A 19484-nucleotide genomic window follows, 5' to 3' on the forward strand; every position below is an offset into this window, starting at 1 on the left:
AAAGCACCTCAAATATAGGAATCAGGCAAACAAAATTATATTACTCTTCCATTATACTTTTTATCCCACTGTATCTTTGTCAAGCTCATCACGGTGGGCCATTAAATATTAGAATTGGTTAAGGTTAATGACAGCATCTCTTGTATTCTAATCTCATACTTTCAAATCAGTGGCAGAAAAATATGATAACTATATCTTCCCTCTTATATTTGGGGAAGGATATGTTTTTGTCCAACAGATTTGGAAAAGACCAACTTGGGCAACTGAGGAGGAAAAAGACACACACACAAATGAAGTAATGAAAAGGAGAATTCCAATCCTATTCAATTTCAAATGAAACATTTTAAGTCTGTTGGACTAGATATGTAATTTGTTACAATTATATTTAGACTAGATTTAGTGAAGGGAGGTCTTCCTAAGTAATGGTTCTTTGGTGCCCTACCTTGTGAGTTTGAATTGCCTAGCTAACTTCACAGAAATGTCCTAAACTTGCTTTCCCTCTCTATTAATTTAAATTTTATGTGGTTTCTATAAGAAAAATTGTTTTCCTTTGGCTTGCCAAAAATTTTAGAAACAATAAACTCAACCAGACATCTTCCTCAAAACTCAGACAGAAACCAAATAAACTTTGATTTTTTTTTTTTTAGGAGTGTAAAAGAAGATATAAGTATGTGTAACTTCCAGCACCATATAGAAAGATTAAAATATGTTTCAAACTTCAACTCTGTTTTAATAATTTATGTTTTCTAAATAGCATGGTTAATTTTCACAGAACACTTAGTTTGCTTCCCATTTAAAATTACAATATAGGTCATACTCAGATGAGACTCATGGCTCCTATCAGATAAGTACATTTGAATTGTTATCAAATTCCAACAGTTTTAACTTTGCAAGTCTCCTGACTGCTATGCCAACAGGGTTTCCTTCAAACTATGGAGAATGTAACTTGGATTAGGAGGGAACATGCAAGTCTTGGGACACTAAGGTGAAACAGAATACATCTTGCTGGTGATATCTGCTTACTTTTTGAAAATAAAATTGTATGCTAATAGAAATATAGACATGTATAAAATAAAATGAAAGTCACATGCACTTTTAAGATTAAACATCAATTTGAAAATATTTGGTACTTGTAGGTCCTGGGTTTACCTTTTTACTCTCCTTTGAGGTCTCAATGTTTTGATGGAAAAGTTTAAGAAACCACCAATAGGCAATATCCCAGGTGTCCTTAACATTTAGCACATAATTTGTTTAAATATTTTTAATAGAACACAAAAAGTATAAATATGGCTGTGGTAATTCACACACACTTTCTGAATTCATGACTCCTTCCTGATTCAACTACAAGGCATCTCTTCTTGTTAATGCACAGATCCACATTCTAATGTTTTAACACTTATTTAAATTCTACTTGCCAACATGCAGTATTAACACCCAATGCTCATTACACTGTAAAAGAGCAATCTGGCACAGTAAAGAACATAGGTTGAGATCAGAGAGATCTGACTCCAAATCTTCATTCCATTACTTCACATCCTGGATAGTTACTTAACTTCTAGGCCTCTTCCTTTGTCCATTAAATGCAGACAGACTTACTATATTTTATACTGTGATAAGAGAGACAGAATATGTACATTGTAAAGGAAATAGCTGTTGCTACACATGAGATGGGCCATCATCCTAAATATGTGTGTTCTCTCTTCTGAGTGAACTAAAATTCTATTGATAATAATTGTACCTTATTTATAAATTGTGTTCAACACAATCTTTGAATTAGTCTCTGGTTATGCCATTTCCTTTGTTCCGTCTTAAAGATTTGACTTGATATGATCTTCATGAAAAGAAAAGCCATGCCTTAATTGTTTTTTTTATTTTATTATTTTTTTTAATTTATTTTTTATTGGTGTTCAATTTACTAACATACAGAATAACCCCCAGTGCCCGTCACCCATTCACTCCCACCCCCCGCCCTCCTCCCCTTCCACCACCCCTAGTTCGTTTCCCAGAGTTAGCAGTCTTTACGTTCTGTCTCCCTTTCTGATATTTCCCACACATTTCTTCTCCCTTCCCTTATATTCCCTTTCACTTTTATATTCCCCAAAGGAATGAGAACATATAATGTTTGTCCTTCTCCGACTGACTTACTTCACTCAGCATAATACCCTCCAGTTCCATCCACGTTGAAGCAAATGGTGGGTATTTGTCATTTCTAATAGCTGAGTAATATTCCATTGTATACATAAACCACATCTTCTTTATCCATTCCTCTTTCGTTGGACACCAGGGCTCCTTCCACAGTTTGGCTATCGTGGCCATTGCTGCTATAAACATCGGGGTACAGGTGTCCCGGCGTTTCATTGCATTTGTATCTTTGGGGTAAATCCCCAACAGTGCAATTGCTGGGTCGTAGGGCAGGTCTATTTTTAACTCTTTGAGGAACCTCCACACAGTTTTCCAGAGTGGCTGCACCAGTTCACATTCCCACCAACAGTGTAAGAGGGTTCCCTTTTCTCCGCATCCTCTCCAACATTTGTTGTTTCCTGCCTTGTTAATTTGCCCCATTCTCGCTGGTGTGAGGTGGTATCTCATTGTGGTTTTGATTTGTATTTCCCTGATGGCAAGTGATGCAGAGCGTTTTCTCATATGCATGTTGGCCATGTCTATGTCTTCCTCTGTGAGATTTCTGTTCATGTCTTTTGCCCATTTCATGATTGGATTGTTTGTTTCTTTGGTGTTGAGTTTAATAAGTTCTTTATAGATCTTGGAAACTAGCCCTTTATCTGATAGGTCATTTGCAAATATCTTCTGCCATTCTGTAGGTTGTCTTTGAGTTTTGTTGACTGTATCCTTTGCTGTGCAAAAGCTTCTTATCTTGATGAAGTCCCAATAGTTCATTTTTGCTTTTGTTTCTTTTGCCTTCGTGGATGTATCTTGCAAGAAGTTACTATGGCCGAGTTCAAAAAGGGTGTTGCCTGTGTTCTTCTCTAGGATTTTGATGGAATCTTGTCTCACATTTAGATCTTTCATCCATTTTGAGTTTATCTTTGTGTATGGTGAAAGAGAGTGGTCTAGTTTCATTCTTCTGCATGTGGATGTCCAATTTTCCCAGCACCATTTATTGAAGAGACTGTCTTTCTTCCAATGGATAGTCTTTCCTCCTTTATCGAATATTAGTTGACCATAAAGTTCAGGGTCCACTTCTGGATTCTCTATTCTGTTCCACTGATCTATGTGTCTGTTTTTGTGCCAGTACCACACTGTCTTGATGAGCACAGCTTTGTAGTACAACCTGAAATCTGGCATTGTGATGCCCCCAGCTATGGTTTTCTTTTTTAAAATTCCCCTGGCTATTCGGGGTCTTTTCTAATTCCACACAAATCTTAAAATAATTTGTTCTAACTCTCTGAAGAAAGTCCATGGTATTTTGATAGGGATTGCATTAAACGTGTATACTGCCCTGGGTAACATTGACATTTTCACAATGTTAATTCTGCCAATCCATGAGCATGGAATATTTTTCCATCTCTTTGTGTCTTCCTCAATTTCTTTCAGAAGTGTTCTATAGTTTTGAGGGTATAGATCCTTTACATCTTTGGTGAGGTTTATTCCTAGGTATCTTATGCTTTTGGGTGCAATTGTAAATGGGATTGACTCCTTAATTTCTCTTTCTTCATTCTCATTGTTAGTGTATAGAAATGCCACTGATTTCTGGGCATTGATTTTGTATCCTGCCACGCTACCGAATTGCTGTATGAGTTCTAGCAATCTTGGGGTGGAGACTTTTGGGTTTTCTATGTAGAGTATCATGTCATCGGCGAAGAGGGAGAATTTGACTTCTTCTTTGCCAATTTGAATGCCTTTAATGTCTTTTTCTTGTCTGATTGCTGAGGCTAGGACTTCCAGTACTATGTTGAACAGCAGTGGTGAGAGTGGACATCCCTGTCTTGTTCCTGATCTTAGGGGAAAGGCTCCCAGTGCTTCCCCATTGAGAATGATATTTGCTGTGGGCTTTTCATAGATGGCTTTTAAGATGTTGAGGAATGTTCCCTCTATCCCTACACTCTGAAGAGTTTTGATCAGAAATGGATGCTGTATTTTGTCAAATGCTTTCTCTGCATCTAATGAGAGGATCATATGGTTCTTGGTTTTTCTCTTGCTGATATGATGAATCACATTGATTGTTTTATGGGTGTTGAACCAGCCTTGTGTCCCAGGGATAAATCCTACTTGGTCAGTGAATAATTTTCTTAATGTACTGTTGGATCCTATTGGCCAGTATCTTGTTGAGAATTTTTGCATCCATGTTCATCAGGGATATTGGCCTGTAATTCTCCTTTTTGGTGGGGTCTTTGTCTGGTTTTGGAATTAAGGTGATGCTGGCCTCATAGAACGAATTTGGAAGTACTCCATCTCTTTCTGTCTTTCCAAACAGCTTTAGGAGAATAGGTATGGTTTCTTCTTTAAATGTTTGATAGAATTCCCCTGGGAAGCCATCTGGCCCTGGACTCTTGTGTCTTGGGAGGTTTTTGATGACTGCTTCAATTTCCTCCCTGGTTATTGGCCTGTTAAGGTTTTCTATTTCTTCCTGTTCCAGTTTTGGTAGTTTGTGGCTTTCCAGGAATGCGTCCATTTCTCCTAGATTGCCTAATTTATTGGCGTATAGCTGTTCATAATATGTTTTTAAAATCGTTTGTATTTCTTTGGTGTTGGTAGTGATCTCTTCTTTCTCATTCATGATTTTGTTAATTTGAGTCTTCTCTCTCTTCTTTTTAATAAGGCTGGCTAATGGTTTATCTATCTTATTAATTCTTTCAAAGAACCAACTCCTGGTTCTGTTGATCTGTTCCACACTTCTTCTGGTCTCGATTTCGTTGAGTTCTGCTCGAATCTTTATTAACTCTCTTCTTCTCTTGGGTGTAGGATCTACTTGCTGTTTTTTCTCTAGCTCCTTTATGTGTAAGGTTAGCTTTTGTATTTGAGTTCTTTCCAGTTTTTGAATGGATACTTGTATTGCGATGTATTTCCCCCTTAGGACTGCTTTTGCTGCATCCCAAAGATTTTGGATGGTTGTATCTTCATTCTCATTAGTTTCCATGAATCTTTTTAATTCTTCCTTAATTTCCTGGTTGACCCTTTCATCTTTTAGCAGGATGGTCCTTAACCTCCACGTGTTTGAGGTCCTTCCAAACTTCTTGTTGTGATTTAGTTCTAATTTCAAGGCATTATGGTCTGAGACTATGCAGGGGACGATCCCAATCTTTTGGTGTCGGTTCAGACCCGATTTGTGACCCAACATGTGGTCTATTCTGGAGAAAGTTCCATGTGCACTTGAGAAGAATGTGTATTCAGTTGAGTTTGGATGTAAAGTTTTGTAGATATCTGTGAAATCCATCTGGTCCATGGATCTTGTTTCTTTGGAGATGTTGTGCTTAGAAGACCTATCGAGGGTAGAAAGAGCTAGATTGAAGTCACCAAGTATAAGTGTATTATTATCTAAGTATTTCTTCACTTTGGTTAATAATTGATTTATATATTTGGCAGTTCCCACATTCGGGGCATATATATTGAGTATTGTTAAGTCCTCTTGTTGAATAGATCCTTTAAGTATGATATAGTGTCCCTCTTCATCTCTCACTACAGTCTTTGGGGTAAATTTTAGTTTATCTGATATAAGGATGGCTACCCCTGCTTTCTTTTGAGGACCATTCGAATGGTAAATGGTTCTCCAACCTTTTATTTTCAGGCTGTAGGTGTCCTTCTGTCTAAAATGAGTCTCTTGTAGACAGCAAATAGATGGGTCCTGCTTTTTTATCCAGTCTGAAACCCTGCGCCTTTTGATGGGGTCATTAAGCCCGTTCACATTCAGAGTTACTATTGAGAGATATGAATTTAGTGTCATCATGATAACTATTCAGTCCTTGTTTTTGTGGAATGTTCCACTGAACTTCTTCTTAAAGGGGAATTTTAAGAGTACCCCTTAAAATTTCTTGCAGAGCTGGTTTGGAGGTCACATATTCTTTCAGTTCCTGCCTATCTTGGAAGCTCTTTATCTCTCCTTCCACTCTGAATGAGAGCCTTGCTGGATAAAGTATTCTTGGTTGCATGTTCTTCTCATTGAGGACCCTGAATATATCCTGCCAGCCCTTTCTGGCCTGCCAGGTCTCTGTGGAGAGGTCTGCTGTTACCCTAATACTCCTCCCCATAAAAGTCAGGGATTTCTTGTCTCTTGCTGCTTTAAGGATCTTCTGTTTATCTTTGGAATTTGCAAGCTTCACTATTAAATGTCGAGGTGTTGAACGGTTTTTATTGATTTTAGGGGGGGCTCTCTCGATTTCCTGGATCTGAATGCCTGTTTCCCTTCCCAGATTAGGAAAGTTTTCAGCTAGAATTTGTTCAAATACATATTCTGGCCCTCTGTCCCTTTCGGCGCCCTCGGGAACACCAATTAAACGTAGTTTTTTCTTCCTCAGGCTGTCGTTTATTTCCCTTAATCTATCTTCATGGTCTTTTAATTGTTTGTCTCTTTTTTCCTCAGTTTCCCTCTTTGCTATCAACTTGTCTTCTATGTCACTCACTCGTTCTTCCACCTCGTTTTCCCTCGTCGTTAGGACTTCTAGTTTGGATTGCATCTCATTCAATTGATTTTTAATTTCTGCCTGATTAGCTCTAAATTCTGCAGTCATGAAGTCTCTTGAGTCCTTTATGCTTTTTTCTAGAGCCACCAGTAGCTGTATAATAGTGCTTCTGAATTGGCTTTCTGACATTGAATTGTAATCCAGATTTTGTAACTGTGTGGGAGAGAGGACTGTTTCTGATTCTTTCTTTTGAGGTGAGGTTTTCCTTCTAGTCATTTTGCTCAGTGCAGAGTGGCCAAAAGCAAGTTGTATTGGGAAAAGGAGAAAAAGAGAGGAGAGAAAGAAGGAAAGAAAAGAGAAAGAGAAAAAAAAAGGAAGAAAAAAAAAACGGAAAAAAAAAAGGAAGAAAGAAAAAGAAAGGAGAAAAAAGGGGGTTGGGGGAAGGAAACAAATCAAAAAGAAAAAAAAAAAAAAAAAAGGAACCACGGGGGAGTAGCTTCTGATTCTGTGTACTTTAAGTCCCTTGGCTTCCCCTGGAAGTTGTCAGTCAGTCTAGCTGGTCTTCTGGAGGAGGGGCCTGCTGTGCTGATTTTCAGGTGTTAGCAGTTGGGGGAGCTGCTGTGCCCCTGCCTGGTGCAGGGCTCAGTGGGGGTTGTTTACCCCGTGAGGCCGCAGGAGGAACAGCCCCAGTGGCGGGGCCAGCTCTGGAAACCTGGATTCAGCCCCGGGAGGAACTCCAGAGCTCTCTGTCTGCAGGGCCTGGAGGCTCCGGGGCGGGGCCGCTGATCTGCTCAGGTGGGGCAGGAGCGTCCTCGCTGTCCTGGGCCCTCCCGGCCTCTGCCTGTCCCGGGGGAGGCCGGATCCTGGGCTGTGTCCCGGCGCCCTGTGCTCCCGGTCTGCGCTGTTGGATTCGCGCTCCCGACCCGCAGCCCCCTCCGTGGAGCCGCCGCCCGAGCTCCCCCAAGCTGTTCCTGGAACCGCGCAGCCCCCTCTGCACGGAGCCTCTTCCTCTGCCCGAGCCCCTCCGAGTTGCTCCCGCCCCGCAGCCCCCTCCGCGGAGCCGCCCCCGAGCTCCCCGAGCCCCCCGAGCTGCTCCCGCCCCGCAGCCCCCTCCGCCGAGCCGCCCCCGAGCCCCCGAGCTCCCCGAGCTGCTCCCCCCCCGCAGCCCCCTCCGCCGAGCCGCCCCCGAGCCCCCCGAGCTGCTCCCGCCCCGCAGCCCCCTCCGCCGAGCCGCCCCCGAGGCCCCCCGAGCTGCTCCCCCCCGCAGCCCCCTCCGCCGAGCCGCCCCCGAGCCCCCCCGAGCTGCTCCCGCCCCGCAGCCCCCTCCGCGGAGCCGCCCCCGAGCCCCCCCGAGCTGCTCCCGCCCCGCAGCCCCCTCCGCGGAGCCGCCCCCGAGCCCCCCCGAGCTGCTCCCGCCCCGCAGCCCCCTCCGCCGAGCCGCCCCCGAGCCCCCCCCCCGAGCTGCTCCGGGTCCCGCCGTGCGCGCTGCAGCCCTTAGGGAGCTCGGCGCACTCTCCTGGGGCGCAGGTCCTGTTAGTGTCCCCGGGAGCCCGAGGGCATCCCCGCCCTCCTGGGTCCTGCTCCACCTCCCTGGAGCCCCTTTCCCCCGGGAAGGTCGGTGCAGCTCCTGCGTCTCCGGGACGGGGCTCTCCTGTCCTGGGGACACTCGCCCCGGCCTCAGCCCGGCTCCTCGCGGGGCCCCTCCCCCTCGGAGGCCTTTGTTTCTTTATTTCTTTTTCCCCGTCTTCCTACCTTGATAGAAGCGCGAACTCTTCTCACTGTAGCATTCCAGCTGGTCTCTCTTTAATTCTCAGGCCGAATTCATAGATTTTCAGGATAATTTGAAGGTTTTCTAGGTAATTTGGTGGAGACAGGTGATTTGGGGACCCTACTCTTCCGCCATCCTGCCCCTCCCCCCTTAATTGTTTTTCTGTAGCATTCTGCTAGGGCCATCCTGAGTATCTGACCAATACTTGTTGAACCTCCCTTTTAAACAGCCCCATGTCCAATTTTCCCTTTTGGGTTAGTGAGCGTTTTGTAGCAAATCAGTAACCAAAATGGGGAAATTAAAGGTGGAGCTATTTGAAGAAAGATTCAACAAGTATTCATTGAATAATCCAGGATGACTAAAATAGTATGCTAGGTGCAAAAACACATAAAGACAACCAAAGGATAAATTATTCCTCATTCTCATCTTATTCAAAATCCAATCCCACTTCAAGCTGTAATTGGTTTCTCACATCTTTTCCAGTTCCATTTGCTCTCGCCTTCCTCTAGCTGCTTACTCCCCAAGAATCACAATTTGGTAATTATTTTTATTTTACCTCCATACGCTTTTCCCATTACATGGTTTTGCATTTCACTCACATATCAATCTTTAGTAGCCTTCTGGAGCAAGACTTTATCTTCAGTTCTCTATTTTACTCATCACTTCTGAGTTTCTCTGGATATATATCTGCTCTACAGAGCCAACATTTCCTGTGGCTATTTTAAGATTGATGAGACTTGCACAAAGAGCCAGTCAACCCATAGAAGGCTCAAGTTCTCTGTATTCTTCAACAAATTTGTCATAAAGAAGAAAATATGTTGAATTTTATCATAGTTCCCTCAGTTGGTTCTGAAAAAGGGTATTTGTTATCCCCAACATGTGGTGCATTCAGTACAACATTTTTGAAAGAGAAGAGATAAAATGTGGAGATAAAATAACACCTGGAAATAAATGCTTTCTTTAGAACTACAGATAGTAAATTTATAAGAATGGATAGTTTGGATATTTTACATTTATGCTTTTTTTTCTACTTTCTAGATTTAGAGTTTGTTACAAAAGAATTTTTTTTTTTAAGGATAAATGAACAGCTAGATTAAGAAATACATAGGACAAGGCCTAGATAGCTCCTGAACACAAGAGTTTCTGTCCCTGTAGAATTTGGGTATGCCACCCTCCTGTCACATGAATAGGTTTTGTGGTAAAATACAATGAACACAAAATTTACCATCTTAACCTTTTAAAATGCATAGTTCAGTGGTATTAAATATATTTTCATTATGCAACCATAACCACCATTCATCTTGTAAAACTGAAACACTATACCATGAAGCAATAACTCTCCATTATCCTCTCCCACCAGGCTCTGGCAAGTAGCATTGTGCTTTGTCTTTAAATAGCTATATAAGTGGAATAAGAGAGCGTTTGCCTTTTAGTGACTTATTTCACTAAGCATAGTGTCCTTAAGGTTCATTCATGTTGTAGCATATTGCAAAATTTCCTTTTAAAGCTACATAATATTCTAAGTATATGCCAAGTTTTGCTTATCCATTCATCTGTCAATGGAAACTTGGGTTGCTTACATGTTTTAGCAGTTATGAATAATACTGCTGTGAACATGGCTGTGCAGTATCTCTGAGATCCTTTCAATTCTTTTGACCCAGAAGTGGAATTGATAGTTTATGATAATTCAATTATTAACTGTTTTTGAGGAACTACCATAGTGTTTTCCACAGTGGCTGTACTATTTTTCATTTCCATCAACAGTGCATGAGGTTCCCATTCTTCTACATCTTCAACACGTTTTTTTCTTTTTAATGTTAGTAGTTATCCTAATAGGTGTAACTCATTGTATTTTGCTGTTTTTAAGTGTTTCTCTGGTTTTATTGAGAAATTATTGATATATATTACAAGTTGAAGGCCTATAGAATGGTTTGATTTATAGATGTTGTGAAACAGTTACCACAATAGGCTCAGTTAACATCTGTCATCCCATACAAATTTTTAAAAATGTGGTTTAGATTTGCATTTCTTGAACGATTAGTGATATTGAGCATCTTAGAGGCTTATTGTTAATTTATATAACTTCTGTACAGAGATATGTCCAAGTCCTTTACATATTTTTGAAACGATTTTGTTGTTGAGTTTTAGGAGATCCCTACATATTCTACACATTAATCTCTTATCAGTATATGAATTGCAAACATTTTCTCCCATTCTGTGAGTTGCTTTTTTACTCTTCGCAATTTTGTGGTTTTTATGCAAATTTAAAATTTTTTTCATGAAGTTCAATTTGTCTGTGTTATATTCAAGAAATCATTGACAAATCCAATATTGTAAGGCTTTCATACTTGTTCTTCCTAGAGTTGTATGGTTGTTGGATAGTTTCTTAAATTTATGCCCTTGATCAATTTTGAGCTAATTCTTACATGGTATTACATAGGGTCCAACTTTATTCTTTTGCTATCCAATTTTTCCCAGCACCATTTGTTGGAAAGACGGTCATTTCTCCACTGAATAGTTTGAGTACTCTTGTAAAACATTATTTGACCATATATGTGAGAATTCATTTCTGGCCTCTCTTCTATCCCATTGCTCTATATACCTGTCTTTATGCCAATACCAGACTGTTTTGACTACTGTAGCATAGGGTTTGAAATAAGGAAGTGAGTCATCTGTTTTTTTCTTCTTTATCAAGATTATTTGACAATTTGAGTTCTCTTAAGATTTCTTATAGAATAACCAATCCTAAAATTCGTTATCTCCAAGAAATGTCATTGGGATGGCATATGTTTTATTTATATCTTATTCTTTCAGCAATGTTTTGTAATTATCATTTCCTAAGTCTTTGACTTCAAGATAGTTTCTATTTTCTTTTTGATATTGTTTTTATAATTTCATTTTTAGACTGTTCATATCTAGAAACGTTACTGATTTTTGCATTTTGACTTTGTAGCCTACTAGTCTTCTAAATTCATTTATTCTGATATTTAATTTTTAGGGCTTTCTACATATAAGATCATATAACTTGCAGGGATAAATTTATCTCTTCCTTTCCAATTTGAATGTCTTTTTTTTTTTTTCTTGCCTAAATGCCCTAGCTAGAATTTCCAGCACTATGTTGAATAGAAGTGGTGAAAGTGGGCATTCTCACTTTATTCCTAATTTAATGGTGAAAGGAAAGTTTTTCTTCTAAGTATGGTGTTCACTGTGAGTTTTTCAGATGATTTTTATTATGTTGAGATAGTTTCCTTCTGTTCCTATTTATTGGGTATTTTTGTCATGAAAGGTATTGGATTGTCACTTTTTTTTTTTTTTTTTTTTTTTGCAGTAATACCTTTATTCCGCTGATGTAGCATATTATATGGTCAACTTTTGTATGTTAAAATATACTTGTATTCCAGGAATAAATCCCAATTATCATGTTTAATATTTTTAATATGCTGCAGAATTCTCCTTGCTGGTATCTTTGTTGAATCTTTTTGTATCTATGTTTATAAGGATATTGGTCTGTTGTGGGGTTTTTTGTTTTGTTTTGTTTTGTTTTTTTTGGTATCTTTGTCTGGCTTTGGCATTAGGGTAATTTTGGCCTCATAGATTAAGTTAGGAAGTGTTCATTTTGTTTTTTGGAAAAGTTTGGGAAGGATTGGTATCAGTTCTTTTTTTAAATGTTTGGTAGGGGGTACCTGGATAGTTAAGTGTGTGCCTTCAGTTCAGGTCATGATACCTGGGTCCTGGGATCAAGCTCTGTGTCAAGTTCCCTGCCCCGTGGGGAGTCTGCTTCTCTCTCTGCCTCTCTCTGTGTCTCTCATGAATAAATAAAATCTTAAAAAAATAAATAAATAAAATTAAAAAAAAAGAAAACATCATTGGTAGAATTCACTAGTGAAGCCATCAGATTCAGGGCTTTTCTTATTGGGGAGATTTTTGATTACTGATTCAATGTCCTTGCTAGTTATATGTTTATTCAGATATTCTATTTCTTTATGATTTAATCTTAACAGGATCTGTGTTTTATTGGCATATATTCATAATACTCAATCACTTTTATTTATTATGATTTTAATAATTTGAGTATTACATCTAGCTAAAGTGTTAATTTTGTTCATCTTTTCAAAGAAGTAATTTTTGGCTTCCCTGATTTTCTACATTTTTTCTACTCTTATCTCTGCTCTAATCTTTATTTCCTTCCATCTGCTAGTTTTTATTTTCTTTTGTTCTTTATCTAGTCTTTGAGTCATATGGTGAGGTTGTTAATTTGAGATATAGATATAAATTTCTCCATTAGCACTGCATTTGCTGTGTTTTTGTCTATATTTTCTAATTTCTCCTGTGAGAACTTTCTTGATCCATTGGCTTTTTAAAAAAATATTTAATTTCCACTATTTTGTGAATTTTCTAGTTCTCCTTCTGTTTTTTAAATTTCTAATTTCATCCCATTGTGATCAGAGAAGATATTTTGTATGATATATATAGTTTTTAATATATCATGACAATCTGTGGCCTAATGTAGGGTCAATCCTGGAAAATGTTCTAGGCACAGTTGACAAAAATATGTATTCTGTTGTTGGATTGTTCTCAAAAAACACAATAAACCAAATAGATCTAACAGATTTTTAAAGTTCTTTCTTGCCTTTATCTGCTGTCTGGTTCTATTCATTATTTTGAGGGGGATATTTAAGTCTCCGATAACTCTTGTAGAACTGCTTATTTCTCCCTTCAATTCTGTCACTTTTTGTTTCATATACTTTAATGATCTTTCATTAGGTATGTAAATGTTTATAATTGTTACATCTTCTTGCTCTAGTGGAACTTTATAATAATATATAATATCTTTATCCTTGTAACCATTTTTTATTTAAAGTCTATTTCATGGCATCTTTTTCCTATCTTTTCACTTTTAACCTGTTTGTGTCAGACAGCATATTGTTAGATCATGTTTTTTTTTAATCCATTCTGCCAATCTCTGTCTTCTGATTGGACAGTTTAATCCATTTGCATTTAAAGAAATTACTGATTAAAAAAGAACTACTGTTGTATTTTTTTGTATTAAAATGTTTAAATTCCTTTCTCATTTTTAATGTATGTATTTATAGCTATTTCCTTTGTGATTACCATGGAGATTACAATTAACATCCTAAAGTCATAACATTCAAATTTGAATTTGTATTAGTTTAACTTCCATAACATAAAAACTGCCCCTTTTACTTACAGATTTGTTTCCACTCTTGGTTGTTATTATCACAAAATTACATTTTTATACACTGTGTGCCCTGAATCAAACAATTTTCCTTTAAATGCATAAGACTCTTAAATTATGTAAACATTAAGATTTGGAGTTACTAGATTTACATTAATATTTTCTTTAAATGTATTAATCTCAAATCATGTAGAAAAAAAGGTTATTACAAAGCTTGTTATAATACTGGCATTTATAATTTCCCATATATTCACACTTTATTGAAATCTTTATTTCCCCATACAACATTAAAGTCATTAACTAGTATCCTTTTACTTTACCTTTTAGGATTCCTTTGAACATTTCTGGCAGGTCTGTGGTCACAGAAATGCCTGTCTTGTTTATCTGGGAATGCCTTCATTCTGCCCTTCTTTGTAAAGGACAGTTTTCCTGGATATAAAATTCTTGGTCGATCATTTCTTTAAGCGTTTTGTGTATACTGGCCCATTGTCTTGTGGACTCCACAGTTACTGATGAGAAATCTTTTTATCTCATTGAACACCCCTTGTGTAATTTTCTTTGGTCATTTCAAAAGACAGAATATTTTGAAAGTTTGATTATAATGTGTCTCAATGTGGGTCTCCTTGAGTTCATCTTATAGAAGTTCTTTGAGCTTCTTGGATGCTTATATTCATGTGCTTCATCACATTTTTGGAGTTTTCAGCTATTACTTATTCAAATATTCTCTCTTTGTCCGAGACCCTCAGGATGCACATGTGGTGTGCTTTGTGTTGTTTCATAGGTTTCTTATATTTTGTTCACCTTTCCTTTTTTCTTTGTTCCTCAGACTCAAAAATTTCCTTTATTCTATATCCAAGTTTGTTGATTCTTTACCTACTCAAATCTAGTTTTGAGTCATGCTAGTAAAATTTTCATTCCTGTCATTTCACTTTTCACAACCAGATTTCTTTGTTCATTCATGGTTTTCTTGACCGTATCTTACTTTAGTTCTTTGAGCATCTTTAATACTGTTGTTTTAAAGACTTCGTGAAAAAGTAGTGGCAGATATGCTAGGAAGACAATTTTGTTGATTTTTTTCCATTTTATTCATCAATACATTTGTATATCTTTGTGTGCATTGTGATCTTATTTTATCATTTATTTCTCCCTCCTCTAGGGCCTTTGAATATAGTCATGTGGTAATACCAAATACCAGATTTTGCTTTTCTAGGGTGTTTTTGTTGGTTATACCTGTGCAATGGATCCAGGGACATAGAAATATAACATCTTAAAAAAAAGAAAAAAGAAATATAACATCTTTTCATGTTTTCTCTGAGCCTTTCTTAGGGTATACACAGTTACTTTCTAATTTTCCCTGTATATGAAGTTGTTTTTGAATGTTCTGTTCTTAACTGTCTGCCTCTTCAAAGTGGAAAAAGCATAAAGTGATGACAGGAGAAAATCCCCTGGAAGTTGCTTCTGCCAGTGGAGGGTCTTGCAACTATGAGGAGTGGCATCTCCTCACAGAGGGACACACAATCATTAATCAGAGCAGAGATCACCAATCTTCAGAGGATGGGTACTTTTGCCCACACTGGCTCCTGAATGCTGTGTACAAGCTGCTCAGCTGCCCACCACATAGCTGAATAACTGATTCTGTGCTAAGAGATTAAATTGACCAAAATTAATCACAAGTTACCATCCAAGTCTTCTTTGGAATTAGCAAGCTTTTGACAGATTTCAGAGTTCCAAAATTGTTATATAAAACACATTCTGCAAGCAAAGTATTGTTAAGGTTGGGAGACAGATTACTGGTGCTACAAATTCTGCCAACGTTTGGTATCAGGCTAATCCTGGCCGCATAAAGGGAGTTTGGAAGTGATCCCTCCTCTTCTACTTTTTGAAGACATACGGATATCTAACAAGTACATGAAGCCATGTTCAATAATACTGATTGATTAGGGAAATGCAAATCAAAACTATAGTGAGATGGGATCCCTGCATGGCTCAGTGGTTTGGTGCCTGCCTTCAACCCAGACATGATCCTGGAGTCCTGGGATCGAATCCCACATTGGGCTCCCTGCATGGAGCCTGTGTCTCTGCCTCCTTTTCTCTGTGTATGTCTCTCATAAATAAAATCTTAAAAAAAAAAAAAAAAACAAAAAAACACAGTGAGAGATCACCAGTCTGAATGGCTAGTATCAAAAAGACAAGAAATAACAAGTATTGGCAAGGATGTGGAGAAAAGGAAATACTTACACACTGTTGGTGGAAATGTAAATTGTTACAGTCATAATGGAAACAGTTGGAGGTTCCATAAAAAATTTAAAAATAGAACTAGATGATCTAGTAATTTCACTTCTTAGTGTTTTCATTTTCTTCAGATAGACACCAACTCAACAAGATATATGCAAATCCAGGTTTATTGCAGTATTATCTCCAAGCCAAGATATGGAAGCAATGATGGATGAATGTTTAAAGAAAATATGTTATAGTTACATATACACATGTATATGTACACACGTACACAAAATGGACTACATTCAGCCATGGAAAAGAAGGAAATCTTAATCATTTGTGACCATAAGGATGGACCTTGAGGGCATTAGGCTAAGTGAAATACTTAAAAGAAAGATCACTCATATGTGGAATCTAACAAACAAAAGCTCATAGGTACAGAAAACAGAATTTTGGTATTGGAGGATATAAAAGAGTGTAGACTTCCAGTTATAAAATGATTGTCATGGGGATATAACATGTAGCATGCTATGTAGTTAATATTAACTTTTAAAAGTTTTAATAAAAACTTTTCAATATTTGAAGGTTGCTAGGAGAATAGATCCTAAAAGTTCTTATCATGAGAAAAAACTTACAACTATGTTGGTAATGGTTGTTAACTGGACTTATTGTAACCATTTGCAATATAAATGTCAAATCATTATTGTATACCTGAAATTAATACAATGTTTTATGTCAGTTATATCTTAATTTAAAAAGATAAAGCTGATTATTTTTAAGTTAGTGTTTTTCCATGGATGAGTTCTTGGTATAAATACTTTAGCCAGGGGAAAAAAAAAGAACAAAACAAAACTTTAGCCAGGACAGTGTTTCAATGTAAGGGATAATCCTTTCTGACAACAAACTCACAGTATTCCTGTAGTCATTGGGACAATCAAAAAACCTTGCTACAGTTTTTAGGACCACTTCTTTTAACAAAAGAGGATGATTATGAGGACAATAAACAATAAACTTTTGTCCGGCAAATAGTAGAGAATACATATTGGAGGAATTGAAGAATATAAGAAAAAATAGATGAGCTTCATAGGGCACTTCATATTTTAAAGCCAATGAATCCTATTTAAAAAAATAACAAAAGGTACATGCTTTAAAAATATATACCTAGATGTAATGTCTTTTAAAAAGAATGCTAGAAAGACATAGGCTTTAATGATTACTGGGTTAGAAAAGTCAATGGTAACTCAAAGAGATCCAACAATTAGAAAAAGGAGATCTCATGGGAAGCCTGGAATAACCCAGAGAACCAAGATTTATTTACTCTGTCCAGTCACACATAGAAGATTAACAAGAAAGACAACTAGGAAACCACTGTTTAAAGAATGGGACAACTATAGAATAAGATTATATACTATTTGGACAGTTTAAATACTGAAATAATTACTGAGTAAATTTCATGGTAATTCAGTTATTAAAATGCAGATGTTGCTTGTGCTCTGGGGAAAGTACTTAAATTTATGGAATTAAGAATCTAAGAGAAGTTAAAGGAGTATGATATAAAAACTAAAGGGAAAGAGGCAAGGCAACAACTAGTAGAAATAAATCCCAGCCTAGATATTGGAATAAGGGAATTTCCTCTAGATAGAATAACTCTGCCTAGTAGAGGTAAGGGTTTTTTGAACAGTAAGTGGTAGTTCATGGCCAGACCAGTTGTGACCAGTTCATGGCCAGAAATAAAGAAACTATGGATGATAAAAGAGCCCTTAAACTGAAGTGGCCTATCACCCAGTTTAATGGTATAAAGGGTAGTGACCTTTGTTGTTCTTTTTATTTCTGATCTGTTTACCCAGAGCAGATGGAATTTATCATGGAACTTTAATGCACATCTATAAGACCTGGGGAAATGCTGGAGAGCTGCCCTCACATTTTATATATGATGCACAGTGCTTGCTAATGCTTCAGTAGTTAACTGAAGATAGAACACTGATAACTCAGATTCAGTTTAACTTTCCTCAAAATGAATACTCTCAGCTAATGCATAACTCCTATTTTTTAAATCCTTTACTTTTGCCAATTCTATATGGCTAAATTTGGAGGCATATACTGAAATGCTAAGAATACTGGCATGTTTAAGTTTCTAAATAGGAGCAAGAATACAAATAAGAGAAATCCAAAAGATAAACACTCTTTCCAATGGGCAGAAGTAGAATAAATTTGATGAAATTCAGGAGCCTCAGGAAACTGAAGATAGCCATGAATGATTGGTTGTGTCAAAACAGTATTTAGTGGGAGTAAATGACTGAGGTTATTCACATTATAAAGTTATGTATGTTGCCAATAGAATTATCTGTTATAAATGTAAATTACTCCACTCTCAGGAGAAATCTGAAGTTTTAGAACAGATAAACCTTGTTCAAGATAGAGTATGGGGCAGCTCAATGGCTCAGTAGGCTGAGCACCTGACTCTTGATTTTGGCTGAGATCATGATTTCAGTGTCATGAGATTGGGTCCCACATTGGTCTCTATATTCAACAGAGAGCATCTGCTTGAGTTTCTCCCTCTCCCTCAAATAAATCTTTGAGAGAGAGAGAAAGTCCTATGGTTCTGGAATTTTACTAGGACAGGGGTATCTACCTCATACTTAGAAGATGGGGGAACAAATAGAGTCAATGGGACTTTGTTATTGATACTAGAGCTTTTTTCTTTTTTTTTTTTAAGATTTTATTTATTTATTCATTCATTCATTCATTCATTCATTCATTCATTCATGAGAGAGAGAGGAGCAGAGACACAGGCAGAGGGAGAAACAGGCTCCATGCCAGGACCCTGATGCGGGACTCAATCCTAGGACTCCAGGATCATGCCCTGGGCCAAAGGCAGGCACCACCCAGGGATCCTTGAGTTTTATTTTCCATGGCTAAAGACATCCATCCTTTCTAAAACTAAAAAATTTAAGAGGTTGTGAATTCTGGGACTATCCAGCTCAAAGAAGCCAATTTAAATCTGAATGTGAAAAAAAAAATAAATCTGAATGTGGAGCAATTAGGTTTGTGAGATCATCAGCCTAATAAGAGGAGTCTGAATTAAGAATTATCATAGATATAGGCAATTGACAAATTGATAGAAGTTGAATTATATCATACCCATTCTCTTGTGCATCCACAATTATTAAATCTCTGGGAAGTTATGAGAGATTTCAGATGAATACTGTCTGAAAAAAATGCTGAGTCAGGCCCAGTATAACACCCATATAGGTGGAACTCCTAAGAGGTCCTTCAATAAACCACAAACAGTATAGTATATCCTAAGAATTAATAATTAAAGAAGACATACAAAAAAAAAGAATGTTATGCTTTGCTTCTGTACTACATATTGACCCAATCTGTACAAAAGCTAGATGGAACAGTAGCGATTTATGGTCAATTTTAGGTAGGGTAATCATATATCTCAGTTTGCCTGGGACTATCTTGTCTTATTTGTATTGTTTTTATATGACTATAAATATAGTCATACTTTACTTTCAGAAGGGCCCCTCTCTGGAAAGTACATCATACTGTTATCACACACTTATAGAGGATGTAAAGCAAATATCAAACCCAATTGCTTCCACGGTCGGAGACTTTTATAAAGGAAATTTATAAAAATGTCAAATTTTTAGGATTGAGATTTAGAAAGTAAAATTTGGTATGTACCCCTGAAAGAGATATGGCAGTCCAAAATTACATTTTG

This window comes from Canis lupus, chromosome 15, assembly GCF_003254725.2.
Source record: "Canis lupus dingo isolate Sandy chromosome 15, ASM325472v2, whole genome shotgun sequence".
NCBI lineage: Eukaryota > Metazoa > Chordata > Mammalia > Carnivora > Canidae > Canis > Canis lupus.